Source organism: Engystomops pustulosus, chromosome 7 (genome assembly GCF_040894005.1).
Source record: "Engystomops pustulosus chromosome 7, aEngPut4.maternal, whole genome shotgun sequence".
Lineage (NCBI taxonomy): Eukaryota > Metazoa > Chordata > Amphibia > Anura > Leptodactylidae > Engystomops > Engystomops pustulosus.
The window spans coordinates 140,990,886-141,007,349 of NC_092417.1; the positions used below are offsets into that span (position 1 = coordinate 140,990,886).

General features: G+C 46.3%; 18 non-coding genes across 18 annotated transcripts; 9 read left to right on the plus strand and 9 right to left on the minus strand.

Annotated features, from left to right (window-relative positions):
- Positions 1 to 1,375: 1,375 nt before the first annotated feature.
- TRNAT-AGU (transfer RNA threonine (anticodon AGU)) lies at positions 1,376 to 1,449 on the plus strand. The gene has a single exon. It is a non-coding gene; the product is annotated as a tRNA-Thr (tRNA).
- A 393-nt stretch (positions 1,450 to 1,842) lies between these two features.
- TRNAS-GCU (transfer RNA serine (anticodon GCU)) lies at positions 1,843 to 1,924 on the minus strand. The gene has a single exon. It is a non-coding gene; the product is annotated as a tRNA-Ser (tRNA).
- Positions 1,925 to 2,608: 684 nt separating this feature from the next.
- On the plus strand, positions 2,609 to 2,682 carry TRNAT-AGU (transfer RNA threonine (anticodon AGU)). The gene has a single exon. It is a non-coding gene; the product is annotated as a tRNA-Thr (tRNA).
- A 393-nt stretch (positions 2,683 to 3,075) lies between these two features.
- TRNAS-GCU (transfer RNA serine (anticodon GCU)) lies at positions 3,076 to 3,157 on the minus strand. The gene has a single exon. It is a non-coding gene; the product is annotated as a tRNA-Ser (tRNA).
- A 684-nt stretch (positions 3,158 to 3,841) lies between these two features.
- TRNAT-AGU (transfer RNA threonine (anticodon AGU)) lies at positions 3,842 to 3,915 on the plus strand. Its single transcript has one exon. It is a non-coding gene; the product is annotated as a tRNA-Thr (tRNA).
- Positions 3,916 to 5,073: 1,158 nt separating this feature from the next.
- Positions 5,074 to 5,147, plus strand: TRNAT-AGU (transfer RNA threonine (anticodon AGU)). Its single transcript has one exon. It is a non-coding gene; the product is annotated as a tRNA-Thr (tRNA).
- Positions 5,148 to 5,540: 393 nt separating this feature from the next.
- On the minus strand, positions 5,541 to 5,622 carry TRNAS-GCU (transfer RNA serine (anticodon GCU)). Its single transcript has one exon. It is a non-coding gene; the product is annotated as a tRNA-Ser (tRNA).
- A 684-nt stretch (positions 5,623 to 6,306) lies between these two features.
- On the plus strand, positions 6,307 to 6,380 carry TRNAT-AGU (transfer RNA threonine (anticodon AGU)). Its single transcript has one exon. It is a non-coding gene; the product is annotated as a tRNA-Thr (tRNA).
- Positions 6,381 to 6,773: 393 nt separating this feature from the next.
- Positions 6,774 to 6,855, minus strand: TRNAS-GCU (transfer RNA serine (anticodon GCU)). Its single transcript has one exon. It is a non-coding gene; the product is annotated as a tRNA-Ser (tRNA).
- A 1,151-nt stretch (positions 6,856 to 8,006) lies between these two features.
- Positions 8,007 to 8,088, minus strand: TRNAS-GCU (transfer RNA serine (anticodon GCU)). Its single transcript has one exon. It is a non-coding gene; the product is annotated as a tRNA-Ser (tRNA).
- A 684-nt stretch (positions 8,089 to 8,772) lies between these two features.
- On the plus strand, positions 8,773 to 8,846 carry TRNAT-AGU (transfer RNA threonine (anticodon AGU)). Its single transcript has one exon. It is a non-coding gene; the product is annotated as a tRNA-Thr (tRNA).
- Positions 8,847 to 9,239: 393 nt separating this feature from the next.
- Positions 9,240 to 9,321, minus strand: TRNAS-GCU (transfer RNA serine (anticodon GCU)). The gene has a single exon. It is a non-coding gene; the product is annotated as a tRNA-Ser (tRNA).
- A 1,917-nt stretch (positions 9,322 to 11,238) lies between these two features.
- Positions 11,239 to 11,312, plus strand: TRNAT-AGU (transfer RNA threonine (anticodon AGU)). Its single transcript has one exon. It is a non-coding gene; the product is annotated as a tRNA-Thr (tRNA).
- A 393-nt stretch (positions 11,313 to 11,705) lies between these two features.
- On the minus strand, positions 11,706 to 11,787 carry TRNAS-GCU (transfer RNA serine (anticodon GCU)). The gene has a single exon. It is a non-coding gene; the product is annotated as a tRNA-Ser (tRNA).
- A 684-nt stretch (positions 11,788 to 12,471) lies between these two features.
- Positions 12,472 to 12,545, plus strand: TRNAT-AGU (transfer RNA threonine (anticodon AGU)). Its single transcript has one exon. It is a non-coding gene; the product is annotated as a tRNA-Thr (tRNA).
- Positions 12,546 to 12,938: 393 nt separating this feature from the next.
- TRNAS-GCU (transfer RNA serine (anticodon GCU)) lies at positions 12,939 to 13,020 on the minus strand. Its single transcript has one exon. It is a non-coding gene; the product is annotated as a tRNA-Ser (tRNA).
- Positions 13,021 to 14,936: 1,916 nt separating this feature from the next.
- Positions 14,937 to 15,010, plus strand: TRNAT-AGU (transfer RNA threonine (anticodon AGU)). The gene has a single exon. It is a non-coding gene; the product is annotated as a tRNA-Thr (tRNA).
- Positions 15,011 to 15,403: 393 nt separating this feature from the next.
- TRNAS-GCU (transfer RNA serine (anticodon GCU)) lies at positions 15,404 to 15,485 on the minus strand. Its single transcript has one exon. It is a non-coding gene; the product is annotated as a tRNA-Ser (tRNA).
- Positions 15,486 to 16,464: the final 979 nt, after the last annotated feature.

A 16,464-nucleotide genomic window follows, 5' to 3' on the forward strand; every position in this document is an offset into this window, starting at 1 on the left:
CTTCCTTTTTCCAGCCCTGAAAAGAAAAACCATGAAGGTTTGAGCCACCCCATCAGGTCATGAAAGGTTGCAGGAATTGAAAACATCGATAGCAGTGGCGTTTTTTTTAAGCTGCACAGCTGTGCCAGCTTTGCCATCACAAGGCCCTGTGGCTTAGTTGGTTAAAGCGCCTGTCTAGTAAACAGGAGATCCTGAGTTCGAATCTCAGCAGTGCCTTTCTTTCTTCTCTTTTGAGCTTCTGAAGCAAACCAAAAAAAAGTTATTCGCTCACGTCTGACATCTTACTTGTCTTTCACACAGTCCAAAGGTAGACCAGTCAGGGGATCTAGAATCAGTACCAGCTAAAGGCTGCAAAGGACAAAGAGGCCTTCATCTTCATGAGAAGGCCGAGGATGCCATCAAGCATGAAAAATAAAAAGAGTGGACTTAACCCGTTGATATGCCACGTAACTTGTATGCCACACAACAAATATGCGTCTTTCCTAGCTTTAATAAGAGCCGTCTTGAGAGGTCACAGTTAAAGTCTACCATGGAGGGGACAATCACTGCTTGTCCAGTAAAAAGAGGATTAGCAAACAAAGATTTCAGCTTGGACGAAGGAGAAGAAATCAACGAGGATGGGATTCGAACCCATGCATGCAGAGCACAATGGATTAGCAGTCCATCGCCTTAACCACTCGGCCACCTCGTCCTGGTGAGTGCCGTGGTTCCCTTTGACAAACTCCCAAACAAAGTGTGCCTAGTCGGTGCCTGCAGAGTTTTGCTGATCGGTCATGGGCTGAGTGGGTCATACCTCGCCTCCTACAGTAAGTAATGCCTCAAGAAGATGCATGGAAAACCCTTGAAAGGTGGACCTATGCTAAGGGATGCCAAACCATTTCCAGACATCCCTGGCATGTCTTCCATCCATCTATTCTGCCTTATGCATGGAAAGCAGAGCAGGCAACAATTCTTGCTCTGCTAAGAAGCGGCTCAATCACCTATGGAACCGCAAACCTCTAGCTCTCCACGAAGTTCCAGCTGCTATTGTCGTCTGCAAATTTGTCGGTGTGGATGCCTTTTTCAAAAAGTTTTTGCTTTTCTAATTGTCATGACTGAAAGCTTCATCCTTTTACAAGTTGCTGCCAAGTATGGAACAGAACTCCAGTACCGTGTGGGCCCTTAAAGAAGGCAGTGGAAAACGACTGCGGATAAAGGGACACAACTCAGTTGTCTACCTAGTATCTGATCACCTTCCTTATTCCAGCCCTGAAAAGAAAAACCATGAAGGTTTGAGCCACCCCATCAGGTCATGAAAGGTTGCAGGAATTGGAAACATCCGATAGCAGTGGCGTTTTTTTTAAGCTGCACAGCTGTGCCAGCTTTGCCATCACAAGGCGCTGTGGCTTAGTTGGTTAAAGCGCCTGTCTAGTAAACAGGAGATCCTGAGTTCGAATCTCAGCAGTGCCTTTCTTTCTTCTCTTTTGAGCTTCTGAAGCAAACCAAAAAAAAGTTATTCGCTCACGTCTGACATCTTACTTGTCTTTCACACAGTCCTAAGGTAGACCAGTCAGGGGGTCTAGAATCAGTACCAGCTAAAGGCTGCAAAGGACAAAGAGGCCTTCATCTTCATGAGAAGGCCGAGGATGCCATCAAGCATGAAAAATAAAAAGAGTGGACTTAACCCGTTGATATGCCACGTAACTTGTATGCCACACAACAAATATGCGTCTTTCCTAGCTTTAATAAGAGCCGTCTTGAGAGGTCACAGTTAAAGTCCACCATGGAGGGGACAATCACTGCTTGTCCAGTAAAAAGAGGATTAGCAAACAAAGATTTCAGCTTGGACGAAGCAGAAGAAATCGACGAGGATGGGATTCGAACCCATGCATGCAGAGCACAATGGATTAGCAGTCCATCGCCTTAACCACTCGGCCACCTCGTCATGGTGAGCGCCGTGGTTCCCTTTGACAAACTCCCAAACAAAGTGTGCCTAGTCGGTGCCTGCAGAGTTTTGCTGATCGGTCATGGGCTGAGTGGGTCATACCTCGCCTCCTACAGTAAGTAATGCCTCAAGAAGATGCATGGAAAACCCTTGAAAGGTGGACCTATGCTAAGGGATACCAAACCATTTCCAGACATCCCTGGCATGTCTTCCATCCATCTATTCTGCCTTATGCATGGAAAGCAGAGCAGGTAACAATTCTTGCTCTGCTAAGAAGCGGCTCAATCACCTATGGAACCGCAAACCTCTAGCTCTCCACGAAGTTCCAGCTGCTATTGTCGTCTGCAAATTTGTCGGTGTGGATGCCTTTTTCAAAAAGTTTTTGCTTTTCTAATTGTCATGACTGAAAGCTTCATCCTTTTACAAGTTGCTGCCAAGTATGGAACAGAACTCCAGTACCGTGTGGGCCCTTAAAGAAAGCAGTGGAAAACGACTGCGGATAAAGGGACACACCTCAGTTGTCTACCTAGTATCTGCTCACCTTCCTTTTTCCAGCCCTGAAAAGAAAAACCATGAAGGTTTGAGCCACCCCATCAGGTCATGAAAGGTTGCAGGAATTGGAAACATCCGATAGCAGTGGCGTTTTTTTTAAGCTGCACAGCTGTGCCAGCTTTGCCATCACAAGGCGCTGTGGCTTAGTTGGTTAAAGCGCCTGTCTAGTAAACAGGAGATCCTGAGTTCGAATCTCAGCAGTGCCTTTCTTTCTTCTCTTTTGAGCTTCTGAAGCAAACCAAAAAAAAGTTATTCGCTCACTTCTGACATCTTACTTGTCTTTCACACAGTCCTAAGGTAGACCAGTCAGGGGGTCTAGAATCAGTACCAGCTAAAGGCTGCAAAGGACAAAGAGGCCTTCATCTTCATGAGAAGGCCGAGGATGCCATCAAGCATGAAAAATAAAAAGAGTGGACTTAACCCGTTGATATGCCACGTAACTTGTATGCCACACAACAAATATGCGTCTTTCCTAGCTTTAATAAGAGCCGTCTTGAGAGGTCACAGTTAAAGTCCACCATGGAGGGGACAATCACTGCTTGTCCAGTAAAAAGAGGATTAGCAAACAAAGATTTCAGCTTGGACGAAGCAGAAGAAATCGACGAGGATGGGATTCGAACCCATGCATGCAGAGCACAATGGATTAGCAGTCCATCGCCTTAACCACTCGGCCACCTCGTCCTGGTGAGCGCCGTGGTTCCCTTTGACAAACTCCCAAACAAAGTGTGCCTAGTCGGTGCCTGCAGAGTTTTGCTGATCGGTCATGGGCTGAGTGGGTCATACCTCGCCTCCTACAGTAAGTAATGCCTCAAGAAGATGCATGGAAAACCCTTGAAAGGTGGACCTATGCTAAGGGATGCCAAACCATTTCCAGACATCCCTGGCATGTCTTCCATCCATCTATTCTGCCTTATGCATGGAAAGCAGAGCAGGTAACAATTCTTGCTCTGCTAAGAAGCGGCTCAATCACCTATGGAACCGCAAACCTCTAGCTCTCCACGAAGTTCCAGCTGCTATTGTCGTCTGCAAATTTGTCGGTGTGGATGCCTTTTTCAAAAAGTTTTTGCTTTTCTAATTGTCATGACTGAAAGCTTCATCCTTTTACAAGTTGCTGCCAAGTATGGAACAGAACTCCAGTACCGTGTGGGCCCTTAAAGAAAGCAGTGGAAAACGACTGCGGATAAAGGGACACACCTCAGTTGTCTACCTAGTATCTGCTCACCTTCCTTTTTCCAGCCCTGAAAAGAAAAACCATGAAGGTTTGAGCCACCCCATCAGGTCATGAAAGGTTGCAGGAATTGGAAACATCCGATAGCAGTGGCGTTTTTTTTAAGCTGCACAGCTGTGCCAGCTTTGCCATCACAAGGCGCTGTGGCTTAGTTGGTTAAAGCGCCTGTCTAGTAAACAGGAGATCCTGAGTTCGAATCTCAGCAGTGCCTTTCTTTCTTCTCTTTTGAGCTTCTGAAGCAAACCAAAAAAAAGTTATTCGCTCACGTCTGACATCTTACTTGTCTTTCACACAGTCCAAAGGTAGACCAGTCAGAGGGTCTAGAATCAGTACCAGCTAAAGGCTGCAAAGGACAAAGAGGCCTTCATCTTCATGAGAAGGCCGAGGATGCCATCAAGCATGAAAAATAAAAAGAGTGGACTTAACCCGTTGATATGCCACGTAACTTGTATGCCACACAACAAATATGCGTCTTTCCTAGCTTTAATAAGAGCCGTCTTGAGAGGTCACAGTTAAAGTCCACCACGGAGGGGACAATCACTGCTTGTCCAGTAAAAAGAGGATTAGCAAACAAAGATTTCAGCTTGGACAAAGCAGAAGAAATCGACGAGGATGGGATTCGAACCCATGCATGCAGAGCACAATGGATTAGCAGTCCATCGCCTTAACCACTCGGCCACCTCGACCTGGGGAGCGCCGTGGTTCCCTTTGACAAACTCCCAAACAAAGTGTGCCTAGTCGGTGCCTGCAGAGTTTTGCTGATCGGTCATGGGCTGAGTGGGTCATACCTCGCCTCCTACAGTAAGTAATGCCTCAAGAAGATGCATGGAAAACCCTTGAAAGGTGGACCTATGCTAAGGGATGCCAAACCATTTCCAGACATCCCTGGCATGTCTTCCATCCATCTATTCTGCCTTATGCATGGAAAGCAGAGCAGGTAACAATTCTTGCTCTGCTAAGAAGCGGCTCAATCACCTATGGAACCGCAAACCTCTAGCTCTCCACGAAGTTCCAGCTGCTATTGTCGTCTGCAAATTTGTCGGTGTGGATGCCTTTTTCAAAAAGTTTTGCTTTTCTAATTGTCATGACTGAAAGCTTCATCCTTTTACAAGTTGCTGCCAAGTATGGAACAGAACTCCAGTACCGTGTGGGCCCTTAAAGAAAGCAGTGGAAAACGACTGCGGATAAAGGGACACACCTCAGTTGTCTACCTAGTATCTGCTCACCTTCCTTTTTCCAGCCCTGAAAAGAAAAACCATGAAGGTTTGAGCCACCCCATCAGGTCATGAAAGGTTGCAGGAATTGGAAACATCCGATAGCAGTGGCGTTTTTTTAAAGCTGCTCAGCTGTGCCAGCTTTGCCATCACAAGGCGCTGTGGCTTAGTTGGTTAAAGCGCCTGTCTAGTAAACAGGAGATCCTGAGTTCGAATCTCAGCAGTGCCTTTCTTTCTTCTCTTTTGAGCTTCTGAAGCAAACCAAAAAAAAGTTATTCGCTCACGTCTGACATCTTACTTGTCTTTCACACAGTCCAAAGGTAGACCAGTCAGGGGATCTAGAATCAGTACCAGCTAAAGGCTGCAAAGGACAAAGAGGCCTTCATCTTCATGAGAAGGCCGAGGATGCCATCAAGCATGAAAAATAAAAAGAGTGGACTTAACCCGTTGATATGCCACGTAACTTGTATGCCACACAACAAATATGCGTCTTTCCTAGCTTTAATAAGAGCCGTCTTGAGAGGTCACAGTTAAAGTCCACCATGGAGGGGACAATCACTGCTTGTCCAGTAAAAAGAGGATTAGCAAACAAAGATTTCAGCTTGGACGAAGCAGAAGAAATCGACGAGGATGGGATTCGAACCCATGCATGCAGAGCACAATGGATTAGCAGTCCATCGCCTTAACCACTCGGCCACCTCGTCCTGGTGAGCGCCGTGGTTCCCTTTGACAAACTCCCAAACAAAGTGTGCCTAGTCGGTGCCTGCAGAGTTTTGCTGATCGGTCATGGGCTGAGTGGGTCATACCTCGCCTCCTACAGTAAGTAATGCCTCAAGAAGATGCATGGAAAACCCTTGAAAGGTCGACCTATGCTAAGGGATGCCAAACCATTTCCAGACATCCCTGGCATGTCTTCCATCCATCTATTCTTCCTTATGCATGGAAAGCAGAGCAGGTAACAATTCTTGCTCTGCTAAGAAGCGGCTCAATCACCTATGGAACCGCAAACCTCTAGCTCTCCACAAAGTTCCAGCTGCTATTGTCGTCTGCAAATTTGTCGGTGTGGATGCCTTTTTCAAAAAGTTTTTGCTTTTCTAATTGTCATGACTGAAAGCTTCATCCTTTTACAAGTTGCTGCCAAGTATGGAACAGAACTCCAGTACCGTGTGGGCCCTTAAAGAAAGCAGTGGAAAACGACTGCGGATAAAGGGACACACCTCAGTTGTCTACCTAGTATCTGCTCACCTTCCTTTTTCCAGCCCTGAAAAGAAAAACCATGAAGGTTTGAGCCACCCCATCAGGTCATGAAAGGTTGCAGGAATTGGAAACATCCGATAGCAGTGGCGTTTTTTTTAAGCTGCACAGCTGTGCCAGCTTTGCCATCACAAGGCGCTGTGGCTTAGTTGGTTAAAGCGCCTGTCTAGTAAACAGGAGATCCTGAGTTCGAATCTCAGCAGTGCCTTTCTTTCTTCTCTTTTGAGCTTCTGAAGCAAACCAAAAAAAAGTTATTCGCTCACGTCTGACATCTTACTTGTCTTTCACACAGTCCAAAGGTAGACCAGTCAGGGGATCTAGAATCAGTACCAGCTAAAGGCTGCAAAGGACAAAGAGGCCTTCATCTTCATGAGAAGGCCGAGGATGCCATCAAGCATGAAAAATAAAAAGAGTGGACTTAACCCGTTGATATGCCACGTAACTTGTATGCCACACAACAAATATGCGTCTTTCCTAGCTTTAATAAGAGCCGTCTTGAGAGGTCACAGTTAAAGTCCACCATGGAGGGGACAATCACTGCTTGTCCAGTAAAAAGAGGATTAGCAAACAAAGATTTCAGCTTGGACAAAGCAGAAGAAATCGACGAGGATGGGATTCGAACCCATGCATGCAGAGCACAATGGATTAGCAGTCCATCGCCTTAACCACTCGGCCACCTCGTCCTGGTGAGCGCCGTGGTTCCCTTTGACAAACTCCCAAACAAAGTGTGCCTAGTCGGTGCCTGCAGAGTTTTGCTGATCGGTCATGGGCTGAGTGGGTCATACCTCGCCTCCTCCAGTAAGTAATGCCTCAAGAAGATGCATGGAAAACCCTTGAAAGGTCGACCTATGCTAAGGGATGCCAAACCATTTCCAGACATCCCTGGCATGTCTTCCATCCATCTATTCTGCCTTATGCATGGAAAGCAGAGCAGGTAACAATTCTTGCTCTGCTAAGAAGCGGCTCAATCACCTATGGAACCGCAAACCTCTAGCTCTCCACGAAGTTCCAGCTGCTATTGTCGTCTGCAAATTTGTCGGTGTGGATGCCTTTTTCAAAAAGTTTTTGCTTTTCTAATTGTCATGACTGAAAGCTTCATCCTTTTACAAGTTGCTGCCAAGTATGGAACAGAACTCCAGTACCGTGTGGGCCCTTAAAGAAAGCAGTGGAAAACGACTGCGGATAAAGGGACACACCTCAGTTGTCTACCTAGTATCTGCTCACCTTCCTTTTTCCAGCCCTGAAAAGAAAAACCATGAAGGTTTGAGCCATCCCATCAGGTCATGAAAGGTTGCAGGAATTGGAAACATCCGATAGCAGTGGCGTTTTTTTTAAGCTGCACAGCTGTGCCAGCTTTGCCATCACAATGCGCTGTGGCTTAGTTGGTTAAAGCGCCTGTCTAGTAAACAGGAGATCCTGTGTTCGAATCTCAGCAGTGCCTTTCTTTCTTCTCTTTTGAGCTTCTGAAGCAAACCAAAAAAAAGTTATTCGCTCACGTCTGACATCTTACTTGTCTTTCACACAGTCCAAAGGTAGACCAGTCAGGGGGTCTATAATCAGTACCAGCTAAAGGCTGCAAAGGACAAAGAGGCCTTCATCTTCATGAGAAGGCCGAGGATGCCATCAAGCATGAAAAATAAAAATAGTGGACTTAACCCGTTGATATGCCACGTAACTTGTATGCCACACAACAAATATGCGTCTTTCCTAGCATTAAAAAGAGCCGTCTTGAGAGGTCACAGTTAAAGTCCACCATGGAGGGGACAATCACTGCTTGTCCAGTAAAAAGAGGATTAGCAAACAAAGATTTCAGCTTGGACAAAGGAGAAGAAATCGACGAGGATGGGATTCGAACCCATGCATGCAGAGCACAATGGATTAGCAGTCCATCGCCTTAACCACTCGGCCACCTCGTCCTGGTGGGCGCCGTGGTTCCCTTTGACAAACTCCCAAACAAAGTGTGCCTAGTCGGTGCCTGCAGAGTTTTGCTGATCGGTCATGGGCTGAGTGGGTCATACCTCGCCTCCTACAGTAAGTAATGCCTCAAGAAGATGCATGGAAAACCCTTGAAAGGTGGACCTATGCTAAGGGATGCCAAACCATTTCCAGACATCCCTGGCATGTCTTCCATCCATCTATTCTGCCTTATGCATTGAAAGCAGAGCAGGTAACAATTCTTGCTCTGCTAAGAAGCGGCTCAATCACCTATGGAACCGCAAACCTCTAGCTCTCCACGAAGTTCCAGCTGCTATTGTCGTCTGCAAATTTGTCGGTGTGGATGCCTTTTTCAAAAAGTTTTTGCTTTTCTAATTGTCATGACTGAAAGCTTCATCCTTTTACAAGTTGCTGCCAAGTATGGAACAGAACTCCAGTACCGTGTGGGCCCTTAAAGAAAGCAGTGGAAAACGACTGCGGATAAAGGGACACACCTCAGTTGTCTACCTAGTATCTGCTCACCTTCCTTTTTCCAGCCCTGAAAAGAAAAACCATGAAGGTTTGAGCCACCCCATCAGGTCATGAAAGGTTGCAGGAATTGGAAACATCCAATAGCAGTGGCGTTTTTTTTAAGCTGCACAGCTGTGCCAGCTTTGCCATCACAAGGCGCTGTGGCTTAGTTGGTTAAAGCGCCTGTCTAGTAAACAGGAGATCCTGAGTTCGAATCTCAGCAGTGCCTTTCTTTCTTCTCTTTTGAGCTTCTGAAGCAAACCAAAAAAAAGTTATTCGCTCACGTCTGACATCTTACTTGTCTTTCACACAGTCCAAAGGTAGACCAGTCAGGGGATCTAGAATCAGTACCAGCTAAAGGCTGCAAAGGACAAAGAGGCCTTCATCTTCATGAGAAGGCCGAGGATGCCATCAAGCATGAAAAATAAAAAGAGTGGACTTAACCCGTTGATATGCCACGTAACTTGTATGCCACACAACAAATATGCGTCTTTCCTAGCTTTAATAAGAGCCGTCTTGAGAGGTCACAGTTAAAGTCCACCATGGAGGGGACAATCACTGCTTGTCCAGTAAAAAGAGGATTAGCAAACAAAGATTTCAGCTTGGACGAAGCAGAAGAAATCGACGAGGATGGGATTCGAACCCATGCATGCAGAGCACAATGGATTAGCAGTCCATCGCCTTAACCACTCGGCCACCTCGTCCTGGTGAGCGCCGTGGTTCCCTTTGACAAACTCCCAAACAAAGTGTGCCTAGTCGGTGCCTGCAGAGTTTTGCTGATCGGTCATGGGCTGAGTGGGTCATACCTCGCCTCCTACAGTAAGTAATGCCTCAAGAAGATGCATGGAAAACCCTTGAAAGGTGGACCTATGCTAAGGGATGCCAAACCATTTCCAGACATCCCTGGCATGTCTTCCATCCATCTATTCTGCCTTATGCATGGAAAGCAGAGCAGGTAACAATTCTTGCTCTGCTAAGAAGCGGCTCAATCACCTATGGAACCGCAAACCTCTAGCTCTCCACGAAGTTCCAGCTGCTATTGTCGTCTGCAAATTTGTCGGTGTGGATGCCTTTTTCAAAAAGTTTTTGCTTTTCTAATTGTCATGACTGAAAGCTTCATCCTTTTACAAGTTGCTGCCAAGTATGGAACAGAACTCCAGTACCATGTGGGCCCTTAAAGAAAGCAGTGGAAAACGACTGCGGATAAAGGGACACACCTCAGTTGTCTACCTAGTATCTGCTCACCTTCCTTTTTCCAGCCCTGAAAAGAAAAACCATGAATGTTTGAGCCACCCCATCAGGTCATGAAAGGTTGCAGGAATTGGAAACATCCAATAGCAGTGGCGTTTTTTTTAAGGTGCACAGCTGTGCCAGCTTTGCCATCACAAGGCGCTGTGGCTTAGTTGGGTAAAGCGCCTGTCTAGTAAACAGGAGATCCTGAGTTCGAATCTCAGCAGTGCCTTTCTTTCTTCTCTTTTGAGCTTCTGAAGCAAACCAAAAAAAAGTTATTCGCTCACGTCTGACATCTTACTTGTCTTTCACACAGTCCTAAGGTAGACCAGTCAGGGGATCTAGAATCAGTACCAGCTAAAGGCTGCAAAGGACAAAGAGGCCTTCATCTTCATGAGAAGGCCGAGGATGCCATCAAGCATGAAAAATAAAAAGAGTGGACTTAACCCGTTGATATGCCACGTAACTTGTATGCCACACAACAAATATGCGTCTTACCTAGCTTTACTAAGAGCCGTCTTGAGAGGTCACAGTTAAAGTCCACCATGGAGGGGACAATCACTGCTTGTCCAGTAAAAAGAGGATTAGCAAACAAAGATTTCAGCTTGGACGAAGCAGAAGAAATCGACAAGGATGGGATTCGAACCCATGCATGCAGAGCACAATGGATTAGCAGTCCATCGCCTTAACCACTCGGCCACCTCGTCCTGGTGAGCGAAGTGGTTCCCTTTGACAAACTTCCAAACAAAGTGTGCCTAGTCGGTGCCTGCAGAGTTTTGCTGATCGGTCATGGGCTGAGTGGGTCATACCTCGCCTCCTACAGTAAGTAATGCCTCAAGAAGATGCATGGAAAACCCTTGAAAGGTGAACCTATGCTAAGGGATGCCAAACCATTTCCAGACATCCCTGGCATGTCTTCCATCCATCTATTCTGCCTTATGCATGGAAAGCAGAGCAGGTAACAATTCTTGCTCTGCTAAGAAGCGGCTCAATCACCTATGGAACCGCAAACCTCTAGCTCTCCACGAAGTTCCAGCTGCTATTGTCGTCTGCAAATTTGTCGGTGTGGATGCCTTTTTCAAAAAGTTTTTGCTTTTCTAATTGTCATGACTGAAAGCTTCATCCTTTTACAAGTTGCTGCCAAGTATGGAACAGAACTCCAGTACCGTGTGGGCCCTTAAAGAAAGCAGTGGAAAACGACTGCGGATAAAGGGACACACCTCAGTTGTCTACCTAGTATCTGCTCACCTTCCTTTTTCCAGCCCTGAAAAGAAAAACCAGGAAGGTTTGAGCCACCCCATCAGGTCATGAAAGGTTGCAGGAATTGAAAACATCCGATAGCAGTGGCGTTTTTTTTAAGCTGCACAGCTGTGCCAGCTTTGCCATCACAAGGCGCTGTGGCTTAGTTGGTTAAAGCGCCTGTCTAGTAAACAGGAGATCCTGAGTTCGAATCTCAGCAGTGCCTTTCTTTCTTCTCTTTTGAGCTTCTGAAGCAAACCAAAAAAAAGTTATTCGCTCACGTCTGACATCTTACTTGTCTTTCACACAGTCCTAAGGTAGACCAGTCAGGGGATCTAGAATCAGTACCAGCTAAAGGCTGCAAAGGACAAAGAGGCCTTCATCTTCATGAGAAGGCCGAGGATGCCATCAAGCATGAAAAATAAAAAGAGTGGACTTAACCCGTTGATATGCCACGTAACTTGTATGCCACACAACAAATATGCGTCTTTCCTAGCTTTAATAAGAGCCGTCTTGAGAGGTCACAGTTAAAGTCCACCATGGAGGGGACAATCACTGCTTGTCCAGTAAAAAGAGGATTAGCAAACAAAGATTTCAGCTTGGCTGAAGCAGAAGAAATCGACGAGGATGGGATTCGAACCCATGCATGCAGAGCACAATGGATTAGCAGTCCATCGCCTTAACCACTCGGCCACCTCGTCCTGGTGAGCGCCGTGGTTCCCTTTGACAAACTCCCAAACAAAGTGTGCCTAGTCGGTGCCTGCAGAGTTTTGCTGATCGGTCATGGGCTGAGTGGGTCATACCTCGCCTCCTACAGTAAGTAATGCCTCAAGAAGATGCATGGAAAACCCTTGAAAGGTGGACCTATGCTAAGGGATGCCAAACCATTTCCAGACATCCCTGGCATGTCTTCCATCCATCTATTCTGCCTTATGCATGGAAAGCAGAGCAGGTAACAATTCTTGCTCTGCTAAGAAGCGGCTCAATCACCTATGGAACCGCAAACCTCTAGCTCTCCACGAAGTTCCAGCTGCTATTGTCGTCTGCAAATTTGTCGGTGTGGATGCCTTTTTCAAAAAGCTTTTGCTTTTCTAATTGTCATGACTGAAAGCTTCATCCTTTTACAAGTTGCTGCCAAGTATGGAACAGAACTCCAGTACCGTGTGGGCCCTTAAAGAAAGCAGTGGAAAACGACTGCGGATAAAGGGACACACCTCAGTTGTCTACCTAGTATCTGCTCACCTTCCTTTTTCCAGCCCTGAAAAGAAAAACCATGAAGGTTTGAGCCACCCCATCAGGTCATGAAAGGTTGCAGGAATTGGAAACATCCGATAGCAGTGGCGTTTTTTTTAAGCTGCACAGCTGTGCCAGCTTTGCCATCACAAGGCGCTGTGGCTTAGTTGGTTAAAGTGCCTGTCTAGTAAACAGGAGATCCTGAGTTCGAATCTCAGCAGTGCCTTTCTTTCTTCTCTTTTGAGCTTCTGAAGCAAACCAAAAAAAAGTTATTCGCTCACGTCTGACATCTTACTTGTCTTTCACACAGTCCAAAGGTAGACCAGTCAGGGGATCTAGAATCAGTACCAGCTAAAGGCTGCAAAGGACAAAGAGGCCTTCATCTTCATGAGAAGGCCGAGGATGCCATCAAGCATGAAAAATAAAAAGAGTGGACTTAACCCGTTGATATGCCACGTAACTTGTATGCCACACAGCAAATATGCGTCTTTCCTAGCTTTAATAAGAGCCGTCTTGAGAGGTCACAGTTAAAGTCCACCATGGAGGGGACAATCACTGCTTGTCCAGTAAAAAGAGGATTAGCAAACAAAGATTTCAGCTTGGACGAAGCAGAAGAAATCGACGAGGATGGGATTCGAACCCATGCATGCAGAGCACAATGGATTAGCAGTCCATCGCCTTAACCACTCGGCCACCTCGTCCTGGTGAGCGCCGTGGTTCCCTTTGACAAACTCCCAAACAAAGTGTGCCTAGTCGGTGCCTGCAGAGTTTTGCTGATCGGTCATGGGCTGAGTGGGTCATACCTCGCCTCCTACAGTAAGTAATGCCTCAAGAAGATGCATGGAAAACCCTTGAAAGGTGGACCTATGCTAAGGGATGCCAAACCATTTCCAGACATCCCTGGCATGTCTTCCATCCATCTATTCTGCCTTATGCATGGAAAGCAGAGCAGGTAACAATTCTTGCTCTGCTAAGAAGCGGCTCAATCACCTATGGAACCGCAAACCTCTAGCTCTCCACGAAGTTCCAGCTGCTATTGTCGTCTGCAAATTTGTCGGTGTGGATGCCTTTTTCAAAAAGTTTTTGCTTTTCTAATTGTCATGACTGAAAGCTTCATCCTTTTACAAGTTGCTGCCAAGTATGGAACAGAACTCCAGTACCGTGTGGGCCCTTAAAGAAAGCAGTGGAAAACGACTGCGGATAAAGGGACACACCTCAGTTGTCTACCTAGTATCTGCTCACCTTCCTTTTTCCAGCCCTGAAAAGAAAAACCATGAAGGTTTGAGCCACCCCATCAGGTCATGAAAGGTTGCAGGAATTGAAAACATCGATAGCAGTGGCGTTTTTTTTAAGCTGCACAGCTGTGCCAGCTTTGCCATCACAAGGCCCTGTGGCTTAGTTGGTTAAAGCGCCTGTCTAGTAAACAGGAGATCCTGAGTTCGAATCTCAGCAGTGCCTTTCTTTCTTCTCTTTTGAGCTTCTGAAGCAAACCAAAAAAAAGTTATTCGCTCACGTCTGACATCTTACTTGTCTTTCACACAGTCCAAAGGTAGACCAGTCAGGGGATCTAGAATCAGTACCAGCTAAAGGCTGCAAAGGACAAAGAGGCCTTCATCTTCATGAGAAGGCCGAGGATGCCATCAAGCATGAAAAATAAAAAGAGTGGACTTAACCCGTTGATATGCCACGTAACTTGTATGCCACACAACAAATATGCGTCTTTCCTAGCTTTAATAAGAGCCGTCTTGAGAGGTCACAGTTAAAGTCTACCATGGAGGGGACAATCACTGCTTGTCCAGTAAAAAGAGGATTAGCAAACAAAGATTTCAGCTTGGACGAAGGAGAAGAAATCAACGAGGATGGGATTCGAACCCATGCATGCAGAGCACAATGGATTAGCAGTCCATCGCCTTAACCACTCGGCCACCTCGTCCTGGTGAGCGCCGTGGTTCCCTTTGACAAACTCCCAAACAAAGTGTGCCTAGTCGGTGCCTGCAGAGTTTTGCTGATCGGTCATGGGCTGAGTGGGTCATACCTCGCCTCCTACAGTAAGTAATGCCTCAAGAAGATGCATGGAAAACCCTTGAAAGGTGGACCTATGCTAAGGGATGCCAAACCATTTCCAGACATCCCTGGCATGTCTTCCATCCATCTATTCTGCCTTATGCATGGAAAGCAGAGCAGGCAACAATTCTTGCTCTGCTAAGAAGCGGCTCAATCACCTATGGAACCGCAAACCTCTAGCTCTCCACGAAGTTCCAGCTGCTATTGTCGTCTGCAAATTTGTCGGTGTGGATGCCTTTTTCAAAAAGTTTTTGCTTTTCTAATTGTCATGACTGAAAGCTTCATCCTTTTACAAGTTGCTGCCAAGTATGGAACAGAACTCCAGTACCGTGTGGGCCCTTAAAGAAAGCAGTGGAAAACGACTGCGGATAAAGGGACACACCTCAGTTGTCTACCTAGTATCTGCTCACCTTCCTTTTTCCAGCCCTGAAAAGAAAAACCATGAAGGTTTGAGCCACCCCATCAGGTCATGAAAGGTTGCAGGAATTGGAAACATCCGATAGCAGTGGCGTTTTTTTTAAGCTGCACAGCTGTGCCAGCTTTGCCATCACAAGGCGCTGTGGCTTAGTTGGTTAAAGCGCCTGTCTAGTAAACAGGAGATCCTGAGTTCGAATCTCAGCAGTGCCTTTCTTTCTTCTCTTTTGAGCTTCTGAAGCAAACCAAAAAAAAGTTATTCGCTCACGTCTGACATCTTACTTGTCTTTCACACAGTCCTAAGGTAGACCAGTCAGGGGGTCTAGAATCAGTACCAGCTAAAGGCTGCAAAGGACAAAGAGGCCTTCATCTTCATGAGAAGGCCGAGGATGCCATCAAGCATGAAAAATAAAAAGAGTGGACTTAACCCGTTGATATGCCACGTAACTTGTATGCCACACAACAAATATGCGTCTTTCCTAGCATTAATAAGAGCCGTCTTGAGAGGTCACAGTTAAAGTCCACCATGGAGGGGACAATCACTGCTTGTCCAGTAAAAAGAGGATTAGCAAACAAAGATTTCAGCTTGGACAAAGCAGAAGAAATCGACGAGGATGGGATTCGAACCCATGCATGCAGAGCACAATGGATTAGCAGTCCATCGCCTTAACCACTCGGCCACCTCGTCCTGGTGAGCGCCGTGGTTCCCTTTGACAAACTCCCAAACAAAGTGTGCCTAGTCGGTGCCTGCAGAGTTTTGCTGATCGGTCATGGGCTGAGTGGGTCATACCTCGCCTCCTACAGTAAGTAATGCCTCAAGAAGATGCATGGAAAACCCTTGAAAGGTGGACCTATGCTAAGGGATGCCAAACCATTTCCAGACATCCCTGGCATGTCTTCCATCCATCTATTCTGCCTTATGCATGGAAAGCAGAGCAGGTAACAATTCTTGCTCTGCTAAGAAGCGGCTCAATCACCTATGGAACCGCAAACCTCTAGCTCTCCACGAAGTTCCAGCTGCTATTGTCGTCTGCAAATTTGTCGGTGTGGATGCCTTTTTCAAAAAGTTTTTGCTTTTCTAATTGTCATGACTGAAAGCTTCATCCTTTTACAAGTTGCTGCCAAGTATGGAACAGAACTCCAGTACCGTGTGGGCCCTTAAAGAAAGCAGTGGAAAACGACTGCGGATAAAGGGACACACCTCAGTTGTCTACCTAGTATCTGCTCACCTTCCTTTTTCCAGCCCTGAAAAGAAAAACCATGAAGGTTTGAGCCACCCCATCAGGTCATGAAAGGTTGCAGGAATTGGAAACATCCGATAGCAGTGGCGTTTTTTTTAAGCTGCACAGCTGTGCCAGCTTTGCCATCACAATGCGCTGTGGCTTAGTTGGTTAAAGCGCCTGTCTAGTAAACAGGAGATCCTGTGTTCGAATCTCAGCAGTGCCTTTCTTTCTTCTCTTTTGAGCTTCTGAAGCAAACCAAAAAAAAGTTATTCGCTCACGTCTGACATCTTACTTGTCTTTCACACAGTCCAAAGGTAGACCAGTCAGGGGGTCTATAATCAGTACCAGCTAAAGGCTGCAAAGGACAAAGAGGCCTTCATCTTCATGAGAAGGCCGAGGATGCCATCAAGCATGAAAAATAAAAATAGTGGACTTAACCCGTTG